Source organism: Diabrotica undecimpunctata, chromosome 4 (genome assembly GCF_040954645.1).
Source record: "Diabrotica undecimpunctata isolate CICGRU chromosome 4, icDiaUnde3, whole genome shotgun sequence".
NCBI lineage: Eukaryota > Metazoa > Arthropoda > Insecta > Coleoptera > Chrysomelidae > Diabrotica > Diabrotica undecimpunctata.
In genome coordinates this window covers 150,995,586-151,008,584 of record NC_092806.1, presented here as the reverse complement: position 1 = coordinate 151,008,584, position 12,999 = coordinate 150,995,586, and the positions used below count along the sequence as shown (strand labels likewise).

The window sequence follows — 12,999 nt, the reverse complement described above, 5'->3', positions numbered from 1 at the left end:
GTGTTTTAAAATTCATAAAAAATGTCTAAAATTAACTGTGCTCTTAATTGGATTAAGCCATACAAGGAGATTTATATGGACTCTGACAAGGTTTACGTTCCATTTGCAGCAAAATTGCAAGTAAAATAAAGTCTTTTAACTGAAGCTGGTTCTTTTGAAACACACTGCACGTTATATTGCTATAATTACTTTTACTATTTTTAGATTTTTAGACCAATTTTATGTTAATTCATATTTTATATTGGTGACCACGTTTTACATTTCGAATCTGTGATGTGCTCACACCAGCAACCTTTTTATCATTTAGTTTTTGAATTTTCTGATGACAACAATCTATCAATTTCTTCTGCTCAACCAACATTTAAAAACGTTAAACAACATACTCAAAACCACAATTCAGAAAGTGTTGCTTTAATGCAGCGGTCTGGGAACCGGGGTAAATTACCCCAAATAGGGTAAAAATGCAATTTTTGGGGGTAAAAATGCAATTTTTGGGGGTAAAAATGAAACTTTTGTGAGTAAAAAGTATATATTTTTAATTTTCGGCTTTCGTAAAAAAAATAATCCAAATATTGAACTTACTCACTGTATGATCCATCGCCAGGCCCTTATGGTCAAATATTTAGAACCTACACTGGAAGCCGTCATGCCTGATATCATCATGATTGTAAATTTTATCAAGGGACATGCACTAAACACGCGGCTATTTCGTGAATTATGTCAGGACGGTGAAGCTGAATATAATGGACCTACTTTATTATACAGGAGTAAGGTGGTTCTCTCGCGGAAATGTACTAAATCGAGTATGGACTCTTAAAACTGAGGTCGAAATTTTTATGGTTGATCAAAAAAATATTCTCGCAGATAAGTTTAAAAACCTGGGTTGCATAATTCGCATATTAAGCGAACATTTTTGAGAGCATAATAGTTATTTATTGTACAAGACGATAAAATTGTACTTTATCTTCGAGAGCGTTTTTTAGCGTCGAGACGTCAGTCGAGACGCTAATTAGCATAATTAGCGAGAAGATAATGTGATTTTATCGTCGTGTGCAATACAACATTTTTTTCTATAGCAAGACTTCAAGCTCAGGTAAAAAATAGAATTTCAAAGAAAATTGTAATTTTTAGCACAAAAATTGCAATTGTGTTGCTCCGTTGCTAGGGATATGAATTGCTCAGTATCCAATATAAAATCAATCCAGTACCTCGAATCAAGTGTTTATGCAAACGAGTACAAGTTGTGATGCTCCAAAAATAGATATTTCTAATAATGTTAATTGTAAAATTTCAGTTGTTTTTAATCCTTAATGTGTTTGAATTTGTAAATTTTATTGAATAAAAAAAAGTTAAAACATTTTATCTACTCTTACTGTTAAAGTGTCACTTTATCTACCCTTGCGGTTAAAGTGATACTTTATCTACTCAAAACAGTTGTTATAGCAACACTTTAATGGGGTCAGCGTTTCGATTAAAGTTACAATATTGGAGACAGAAAGTAGAACAGAACAAGATAGTTTCTTTTTCAAAGTTAACTTTGTTTTTGGAAGATTGTGAAAATATTACTTTTGCTGACATCAAGCATAAAATTGTAAGACATGTTATCAAACTCAGAAAGCGGTTTTCAGATTACTTTAAAAATCTTGATACACGTACTGTCAGTTGGATTGCAGATCCTTTTAAATGCCAAATTGCTATGCTATCAGAATAACCTTCAGGTTTGGCAGAAGCAATTCTTGAACTTTGATCCAATTCTGAAGCACGTATTCAATTTGACTAAACCAAATCTGTCGTCTTTTTGGATGTCAAAAGCTGCAAAGGCTTTCAAAGTTGCATATGAAGAGGCGGTTAAAAAAATGTTGCCATTTTGAACAACATATTTGTGCGAACAAGGCTTTTCCACTCTAATAAACATAAAAAGAAAGAACAGAAATCGATTAAACGCCGAAGAATGTATTCAAATCGCTCTTAATTCGCTTCCTTCCTTAAAACGTGAAGGAAGAATGTTTTCAATTATTCTTTTTTTTTTCTAATTTTTGTTTGTATTACCATTATTATTATTATAATTTGTTACAGTAACCCAAATTGTCAACCCTCAATTGTACCCCAATGGGTTTCAATTTGTTATATACAGTTGAGGAAAAAAAATTCGCCCCACAGAAAATATAAGTAAATGATAATTTCTTGTTATTTTGTAATTGATATGATATTTTTCTTGTATTATTAGAGTCTAATAATACCAGAAAAATATCATATGAATTACAAAGTAACAAGAAATTATCATTTAGTTATATTTTCTGTGGCGACGAATTTGTTTTTCCTCAACTGTATATCACATAAATATATTACTATTATTACCGTTATGTATTACTAGGTATTACATTGATCATTGATAAATTGAATAAATGATGTTTAAATTAAATTTTTAGTTATTGTTTTCTTTTCAAAACTATCATGAGGGCTATAATACGAAAGATGCTAAAAAGAGGCGTTTTTTTTCTCTTCGCCATGGGGTAATAAAACGTAAACAAAAATATTTTGGTGTAATGATTAAAAAAGTTCCCCGACCGCTGCTTTAGTGGAAACATTTATTTCTTCCTGTGAAACAATTTTTAATACTGACATTGACAAAAATGTAAGATTTGCCACGATTCTTCAAGTGACAAATATCTTCTGAGGAAAATTTTCGAAAGAAACCAATGTGGACCGATGCCTTTCTAGCCAATCTAAAATATGCTCCTATCACATCTGTTGGTGTTGAAAGAAGTTTTCTATTTATAAATATTCTGACAAAAAACATAAATTTCTAATAGAAAATTTTCTTCTTTTTTTATGAGAAATCTAAAGTATAGAAAGTAAATCATTGGAAGTTTTGATTTTACCTCTTTAATATTATAAATATACTTTAAAATTGATAGTGTCAAAATTTGTCAAAAATTATTATAAATTATTATAAATATTGTTTGACAAGAATTGTCGTAAAGTGTAAACGTAGCATAACACACTAAGTGATAAATATAAAATACTTAAACTATACTAAATAGTTAAAAAGTAAGATAATTTCACATTGGTAAATATATATCTGGCAAAAAATTGTTAATTAAATATCTCGACTGTATTATACTAAAAATTGTCACCAGCTTTTATTTTGTAAAAAAAAATAAAACTTTAGGTAAAACCTGAAAGAGATTAAACATAAGAAATCGAAAAGAATTTAAGTTTTTCAATCCTAAGCTTGTCAGCTTAGCAGATAGTGAAACAAATTACCAACATCTGTTGTTAAATGCCTTTAAAGTAAAATATAAACCCATTTTTAAACTGAACAGCTTATTAAGCGTAAATCCCGGATATAGGTACACCATAATTGATAAAATCATGAAAACAATATTACTCACCCCTTTGAAATAAAACCTATGCGAACGGTGCACACACCAAAAAACAAAAAACGTCAGTCACAAAACCGACACTATAAACTACTATAACCTCAGCATACTCTACTTTGAATAACCTTTTCTTTGGAAAAAAAACTTTGTTTTTGTTGCGAAGACAAGTAATCCGCGAACCGTCGCTAGTGGCACGAGCTGCGTGGACCTTTTGAAATCTAGGATGCTGCGATCGCGAGGCGCGAAACAATCGACAGCAGCGATGGAATAGGCGGGTCGGATGGGTGCACCCCGATGGGACGGGCATGGGCGATATGGTATATGGGCGGATGTAAGCATGTGTGTCTATATAATGAGGATAATATGATGGGTCGTTATGATGTATACCTACATACACTGTCTGAAGTGGTACGGTGATTTGACAAACAGCCGAAGCATGGTGGGACAAACAAAAGGGGTAAGGGATATAATAGGCGTGCAACTGGACATATCTACTACTACTATATTTATTACAAGATTGTGGGACCAATCAGTTGACAATTATTTTATTTTTATAAAGAAAGAAGAACAATCAAGCTATATGCAAAGCGGCCGTAAAGACCACTACCTAATTTAACTTTTATTCACTAAATTCTGAGAAATGATTATTGAGTTTTAACATTAACACTGTTGCCAGGTTGTAATTATAGATAATTTATAAACTTCTGTATTAATAATTCACATACAGTAAAATAATCATAGAATAATGGACTTTTTAAAGTATCTAATAAAACATGAACGCTGACCAGTGGAAAAAAGAGTACGTTTAAAAAAAAAGTTAAATTTTCCCTCGCTACTTGATTTTTTATTTGAGCTCGACAGGATTCAGCCCAGAAGACCCGCATCACAAAAACGGTGTAGTTATGTTAGTAACATCAGAACTAAGTAAATATGTGACTAACTTCGTACCAGTCGTCTCGGATAGATTAATATTACTCCAAATAAATACTCGAATCATTCAAAACCATTATAAGGTAAACTGGCATAATAACGGCCCAGTTAAGGAATATTTGACTTTAGATGTAAATATTAAGGAAACGAAATAATGGGGAAAATGAATTTAAAGTATATTTGATAGCTTGAGGTTTTCTTTATCAAAATGTTTATTAAAAAATAAAAAATGTGTTTTTTATTCGCAAAAAAAATATTTTCACTGAAATGCAAAAAAAAAACTTTAATTCCGGCCTATGTTGACAAATCAGTGGTAATTCCGGTCTAATGGTGATCAAATTCTGGCCTGCATATCAAAAAATGTAAATATTTACTTTGTAACGTTATAAACGTCACATCTCTATTAATTTATATGTAAATAATTATTTCATTTTAATTTCTTTATTAATTTATTAATTTCTTTATCTTCAGTTTAATTTTTACTATTTTTTATTTAAAAAGTAGTTGGTGCCCTCTGTTTTTCTTTTCTTTCTCTGTCTTTATTTTCTCTCTCTTTCTGTCCCGTAGAATAAATATTCGCCCTCTCTCTTTTTGGTTAGTGGGAGACTAACTTCATTTAGTCTCTCACTTTCTGCCAAAACAACTTTTCTAAGGTAGTGGGATTATTTTTTGCCTCTTTTTGAAATTTATCAAAGAAGGCAAAAATTATTATAATACTCATTTTATGGTCTACAAATTCTCTTGGGGTAAGTACTTTCATTGTGATATTTATTCTATAATTCTGACCGCATTTCCAATATTTTTAACCTTACTTTCTTTCAAAAGCACATTTTTTTCTGATATATGCATTAGGACTCTTTAACAGAATTTAAGTAAGTAATAACAATCATATTTCATTTTATAAGTTAAACCTTTCTTTTTGATGTGTTTCTAATGCAAGCTGTTCCTTATATTTTAGTTTATTGGCATATCGACAACCTTATTGGCTTTATTGACTTTATTGGATTTAACAACCTAATCAGGACATACAACCACATGTGACTGCAGCTCTCCAGAAACCACAACTTTTAATTGGAGGACCTAACAGCTAGAACACACAAGTAGCCCATCGAAACAATAAGTAGCACTTATTAACTGTTAAGCTTTGGCAGGGTTAATTATTGTTTTTTTTTTTTTAATTCTTTTTAATAAATATGTTTGGTTAAAATTTGTCTTATTTGCTATCAACTAAGAACTCAGGTTCTATCCCTAGTTTAAGACAAGACGAACTCACCCTTGAGATACTGAGCTAGACAAGGTATAGACGATAAGCTCCCATGGTTGATTGAGGTATTATTTTTACAATAGTACTTCAATTCTCTTTGGTAGTCTTATCGTTACAACTTTAATATTTTCAAAATAGGTATAAAAAATAAAAATAGAGAAGCATAAAAACATAATTTTTATATAGAAGATGCATAGAAAAACTAAATACAATAAAAAGATGTATATACGTAATACATTTTGAACCTAAACAAAAACAACAAAAAATACTTGCATAGGATAAGTCCGGGAGAGTTGGACCATATTTCTTTGGACGCTCAATAAAATTATATTTGTCAACTTATTAACATTATTATTTAAGCGTTTGGTAAAGAATTTAGTTTTATACCCTTAAGAGTTTACTTTCTAATTGAATATTATTAATAAAGGCTACATTGCATTTTTTCCAAAAGTTTGTATGGTCCCTCTCATACGGACGTGTCTGGGACGTAGAAAGCTATGATTCTGCAGATCTTGGACTAGATCTGCAAAATCATAGCTTTCTGAGTATGAACTTTCAAACTGTGTCACTTTGCCAGATGGTTCCTTTTTTGGCTTGAGAAACTTTTTTTTTGATTCAATTTTTTTCTCAGTTGATCTTGTTTCTTTTTCTTTTTTTGTTTATCTTTCATTGCTTGCTCAACTGCCTTCCTTTTTACAACAGCAATGTTCTGAGCTGAATTTAATACTTTTGAAACAGTCGTCAAACATCCCTTAACGGTTACTTTCTGCGTGAGAGAAGGGACGGGTGATATATGTTCTAGAAGTTTAGAAGGAGTCATTTTTGACGGTGTAAGGCTACTAAAAGTACTGGGGATACTAGCAAGATCAAATTGAGTTCTTGGTACTGCACAGGAGACAGAAGAATCAACAGTGTCACTTGTTGGCACACTAGTTACAGCATTGACGTGTTGGCCGATAAGTTCTGCATTGGAGGCAACAGGATCAACCTCGCCGGTTGGTGCACTAGCGAGAGTGTGCGCCAATACTTGGACAATGGTCACTGCACCGGAGGAATCGGGCTCTAGGTAGGCGTAGGCTGGTAATACAGACATATCTAGAGGGACTATGCCACAAGCTTGAAATCCACTCACACCGTTTTGTACACCTGCAGCTTTGGTCCAAGCAGAGTTGAGAAGTTTTCCAAACTGCAGACGATTGATCTTTCTGAATGGATTGTTTGTAATGAAATAATTACAAGCACTATAAAAGTAGGACTTAAGTGATTTGAAAAAGGATCGGTCTAAAGGTTGTAGCCAGTGCGAAGTATGGGGTGGAATGCTCATTAAAATGATTCCTTCTTGCTCCGTGTATACTAGGATTTCCAAGGAACTGGTGTGTGAAGTGTGACCATCAAATAAGAGAAGTACTTTCCCGGGAGGATTTCTAGGTTGGAAATGACTTTTTAACCAGTGCAGAAAAATTTCACTAGTGACATAAGAAGATTTTTGTGACATTTTTACAACTGAGCCAGGAGGCATCCCGTCCATGAATTCAACTTTCAAGTTTTGCCCTTCAATATGCAGTATGAGGGAAGAAATGTACCTTCAGCGCTAGCACAAGCTAGAAAAGAAACAGTTTCACCTTTTCTCCTGACGTAATGGAAGTTACATTTTTGGAACCTTTAATGGCAACAACATTTCCTGGCTTGTTGTTCAGTTGAAGCTCGGTTTTGTCCATGTTAAAAATGTGCCCAGGCTTTTCAACCAAATTGTTTTCCAAAATAACACTTTCGAGTAACTTAAAGTACTCTTCCACACACCTCGTGTTCATTCCCTTAGATCGGGATATAGATACACCTTCTGATTTTCTAATAGGAAGAGTAGGATTTCTTAAAAGAAAAGAGTTTAGCCAATCATAACCAGCTTTTCTAGTTTTCTTGTTGAATTTGTGAGGTAGTTTTAGCTCTTCAGCAAGTTCAAATGCCATGCTTCTCACTGAATCCCTGCAAGGAGTAAACCCATGAGATTGTATCTTTTTTATGTGGCCTACAATCTTCTGTTTATTTACTCTTCCTAAAATGGAAGAAATCCCTAAGCTGTCCTTCGTAAACTGTTGTTTTTTAATCCTTCTTTTAAGAGTGGTCTTAGGAATTTGATAAGCTTTAGCAGCAGCATTGACACCCATTTCTTTATTTTCCACCGCATTAACCGCTTGTATTAATGCATCTTCCGTCCACGCTCCTCTACTGATATCCCTTCTTATGCAGTTAGTTGGCACTTTTCTGAAACAGAAAAATACCAGCTACTTAGTTAGTAATTACACTATAAGTCGTTTTAATAAAAGTAACATTTAAAAACGTTAGTACTGGTCCATCTCTCCCGTATTGAACCATACGTGGTCTATCTCTACCAAAACGTACTGGTCCATCTCTCCCAAAAGTCCGGGTGAGATGGACCACCTCATAATTCGCATTTTTAACGTACACATGGCGGCCTTTTTAGGTTAGGTTACTACCTACATGTTTATTGACATCGCTACAAGAATCCTACGTCGATATCACGTAAACTTAAACTGAAAACTAAAACTATGCTACTACGTTAAAAAACTTTTGGACTTACCAAAACAGACAATGGCGTTTTTCTCAACAAATATTAACAACAACACCACACAACTAACAGCATGTCTTCACTGTAACTGAAGCATACTCACAACAAACGATGGTAGCGCTCGAGCGTCACAGTTCGGAAATAATGGACTGGTCCATCTCTCCCAGTGGTCCATCTCTCCCGGATTTACCCTAAGTTACTTAACAAGTCTTTTTTTCCATTTAGGATTGCATAAGAGCAAAGAGCTATGAAAGATCCACAACATTTTTATCTCAGGTACAGAAAAAGACCCCTTTTATTACCCAGGTACAGAAAAAAGACACCTTTTTTCAGTTTGCTGAGGCGGTGCAATTAAAGAAACAATTTCCTCTGGATCATACCAAATATGTAATATAATCTGTTAATTACTATTTAAATGGGAATAAGCCAAAATTAAAAAATTTAAAATTTACTAATATTTGTATTTTGAGAACGATTTCCGAAGTGGAAATTGAAACGTCAATAAACGTATTTTAACCTTTAATTGTGGCTTATTCCCATTTAAATAGTAATTAATTTAAAATGCCACAAGAAAATAGCTTCAGAACAATAATATAATCTGTCTCTGGCCATCTCCAATGATATCCTATTTTTTTAAAAGCTTTGATTTTTAATTTATCTTCTGTTATTACTTCTGTTAGTCCTGGAAAATGTTTCTCTTCGTAAACTACAATAACGTAGTCACCTAGTTCGTAGTCGCCCACCTCTAAATCCATAGAATTGAGCTTTCGGCTTTCTAGTTCTTTCACCTGTCAGAACCAACATTTTTGTTTAAAATTACGTTTTCTTTTTTATTTGCTTCATCTATCTCTCCTCTTTGTTTTTCTTCCTTCTCAATGTTTAGGTTTAATTTGACAGCTTTTGAAATTTTAATTTTTTCTGTTTTCTTGCCATCAGATTCTGCATTTTCCTTCGTGATGTTAGGTGCTTTTTTTTCTTCAAGCTTTTGTTTTTTCCTTGCTTCCTTTTCATTTTTATCAGCTTCTGCTCTTCTCTGGTAGGCTCCATAAAATCATCAGCAATCGTTACTACAGGTGTTAATTTTTGTGTAGCCTTTCTTTTGGACGTTTAAGATATTTTTCTGGGGAAATAAAATGCATTTTTAAATGGCGTTGGAAATTTTGGAGGAGTGACATTAAGCGGCTGCATGATATGTATGAAATTTGGAACCAGTGCTACCAAACTAATTCCATTTTCACGACAAAACTCGCTCAATGCCAAATATATATGGCTACATAGGTATTCATTCAAAAATAACACAACAGGTCTCTTAATGTTTTTTCATTTAACCATTTATTAAAACAGTTTGCGACATACTTTTCTACATAAAACGTTTCTGTATTCATCCATCCACTTTCATTGTATCCGATTCCCCAACCTAGCAACAACAACCTGGCATAATTGGAACTAAATGTTTTGGTAGCCTTGTATGGGGATATCCCATTGGTGGTGGGATATCTCCACTCGTAAGCAGTTCTGTTATATACAGTTTTAGACCCTCTTTTAACTAACGCTTGTTTGTCGTGTAAAGCCATGAAAAAAAACTATCTCGTCACAGTTGAATATTCGGCTTGGATCTTCCAACACATCTGTGATGCCATTTTGACTCAAATAATCATATCCTTTCTTGGACCAATTTCTTATCCTTTCCTCTGTAACGAAGGAACGACTAGCCGTCAGATTTTGCGATACATGAGGTCTTACTTCCGGATGCCGGGTTAGGAAATGTTGGTACCATCTCTTTCCAGAAATTCCATTCTTAAGTCTTTAGATTTTTACCGCTGCTACGGTGTTAATAAGCTGATAGCGTGTCGCGGAAAACCCACGACAGCCAAAAAAATATCCATTTTACGATTAGTTTTTCCTCATCACTAATTAAAACTGGTTGTCATCAAATATTTTCGTACACATACTTTTGCATTCACATCTTTCAACTTTCAATGCACTTTTTGGTATACCATACATCTTGGATGCTTTATAGGCGGACATGCCATTTTTCATGTGATTTAGGGCCGGATCCAGTAGCTATTGTGAATATTTTTTTCTTTGCATTCGTTTATGCTTTTTAGTTCTGACCAAGATTCTAGAAAAAAAAAATCAAATCTAAATCATCAAATCAAATCAAGGCTAAATTTGGGTTAGGCCGAAATTAAACCAAAATAAAATTATTTTAATGTTTTTTTGTAATTAATAAGTTGTCAGACGGGCAGCGTTCGGCAAACTTTCTTACGTTCTAAAAAATCAAACAGTCCCTCTATACTTACGAAGCAAGGTATATAACTCCTGTATAATACCGGTGCTCACCTACGGAGCACAGACATGGACATTTACACAGGCCAATTTGGATAGGATAAGGAAGGCACAAAGAGCGATGGAGAGACAAATGTTGTGTATATCACTTAAAGATAGAAAACGTAACCAGTGGATCAGAACCAGAACAAAGACAGTAGACGCGATAGAACAAGCAACAAAACTGAAATGGAAATAGGCTGGACACAATGAACGTCTCCAAGAAGGACGATGGAACAATGCCATCGGAAAGTGGCGTCCATACAATGCAAAGAGATCAAGAGGCAGACCACAGATGAGGTGGAAAGATGACATCAGGAAACAAGGAGGTCCCACATGGCAGAGAACAGCTCAAGATAGGGAAAGATGGAGAGAACTGGGGGAGACCTACATCCAACAATGGAAGGATACAGAATAGGTTCAAAACAAAAAAAACAAAAAAAAAAACAAAAAAACAAAAAAAAAACAAAAAAAAAAAGTTGTCAGACTATATATTTTAACTTAAGTAAGTTACAAAAAAAAATTAATTCTGTTTGGGAACAAATTCGAGTTTTTTTTCAATTTGTTACCATTAGAAATAACTCCCTGACTTTCATAGTTGTAAACTTCTATGGAAAATGGAGATTTCAAAGGACAAAAGTGTATTAGTGTTCTGAGGCTACTTTCGAGCAGTTTGGTTCACTATATAGTTGACAAATTTAGTTGGTTTGTTAATATAAACATGAGTTTTCAGGTAATCACAGAGAAAAAAACAAAGTGGTGTCAAGTCGTGTGATCTGGCTGGTCACTAAATTACTTTTCTTTGACCGATCCATGGAAAATTATATTTAAATCTTACCTAACGTTTCTATGATATTTTTTTTTTATTTTTAACAATAATACACCTACTCTACAAGATTAATCAGCATTTTTTCTTTAATCTAATTTTCCTAAGATTGTTTGTAAACTAGATGTCACCTCTAGCTTTTTTGACACGAAATGCCCACTTCTTTGTTGTGGTTACAGAGCACAGCACAGCTCGTTTACAGTTTAGTCCTCTTGAGCCTTCGCATCTGGGGTTGGTTGACAAGAAGCTAAAGTACTTCGTATTCGTCATTTCGAATATACCAAGGAGCACCTACAATATTCCTTAGTTGGTTCTGGAGCGTTTCTACATTTCAATAATTGCTTTTCCACATTGCCGGTCCATACCGGTTTCAATATCTGTTTGTAAATCAGTAAGTACTTTTTTCTGGATGGAAAGTTGAGAGTACCTATCTATCAGCCAATACATATTTTTGTACAGTATCTTCAACTGGTCAGTTTTTTTTAAATCAGTAAGTACTTTTTTCTGGATGGAAAGTTGAGAGTACCTATCTATCAGCCAATACATATTTTTGTACAGTATCTTCAACTGGTCAGTTTTTTTTTAACATGCTCCTTCCATTTGAGTTTGACGTTCAGATTTGAACCCAGGTATTTCGCTGTTTTTTTATGAGAAACAATGCTGTTAAGCTAATTGATTTTCTTGTTAGTAATGTTAATATGAACTGATTTCTGCTCATTAAATTTTATACGAATACTTATACAGGAAAAGAATAAACAAACAAAAATAACATAATTCATGCAGCAACAGAATCACTTGGAGAGGGGAAAGTAACGAACACTAACATATCAAAAAAGAAAATATTGTGATAGTCTTTTGATCTTTAATCCCATAGGGCCAGACGAATTCTAACATTGTTTGTTAATTTTTTCACATCCATGAAACATGCGAGACATGCGACTACTGGCGATGGAATTAAACATACTTGAAAACCAAACCGAAGCGCATACTAGCCCCTACTAGCATCGCATCGCATCGTACTAAATCGCGCGCTATTTTGAATTTGAACAAGGCGCTTAAAATATAATACAAGTCTTTGATATCATATCATTTTGTAAATAAATGGCATTGATAATTTTAATAATAAAGTGATTGAAAACTTTTCAAACAAAAAAGAAAGAATGATGGACTTCATATATCGGAAACTTTAAAAGTGATATTAAACAACTTTGTGCGTGTGTTAAATACTGGAATAGTGTTATTCTTATAATTTTGTAAATTGACTTTAGAGACTAAACCGTAATAACAAACTTCAAGTAAATCAGCAGTAAGTAAATACTGGTGGTAAGTTGAGTCTTTTTTTTTATTATTAATTTATTTACGGAACTGCTTTTGATAAATTTTGGTCGATTTCTTGGCACCCCAGAAATAGTAGATACATTATATAAGATAAAAGTATCTGCACCTACTTTTTTTTAATTTCTATTTTACACCTTTTTTGGCAATATCATGAACCCGTCACTAAAAATTTAGGCAGTTGATCGAATTCTGGCACTACCGTCTTCAAGTGATATGAGCCGCCACTGCATTAAAGTAGATAAAACATCTATTATTTATATAAGTATTTTAAGATAAAAGCCAAAGATAACAAATATTCTAAATACTTATTAATTTTCGATTAAATATTTTTGAAAATTATATA

The 12,999-nt window shown here is 33.2% G+C and overlaps 1 protein-coding gene across 2 annotated transcripts in view; it reads right to left on the bottom strand.

Moving 5' to 3' along the window:
• sim (bHLH transcription factor single-minded) overlaps positions 1-3,702 on the bottom strand; it is a 150,073-nt gene extending 146,371 nt beyond the window's left edge. Inside the window, exon 1 of one of the 2 annotated variants that reach the window (XM_072530544.1) lies at positions 3,396-3,702. The gene's annotated coding sequence lies outside the window, so the exon portion shown is untranslated. The remainder of the gene's footprint in view (positions 1-3,395) is intronic. The other variant, XM_072530542.1, reaches the window with a different exon arrangement.
• Positions 3,703-12,999: the final 9,297 nt, after the last annotated feature.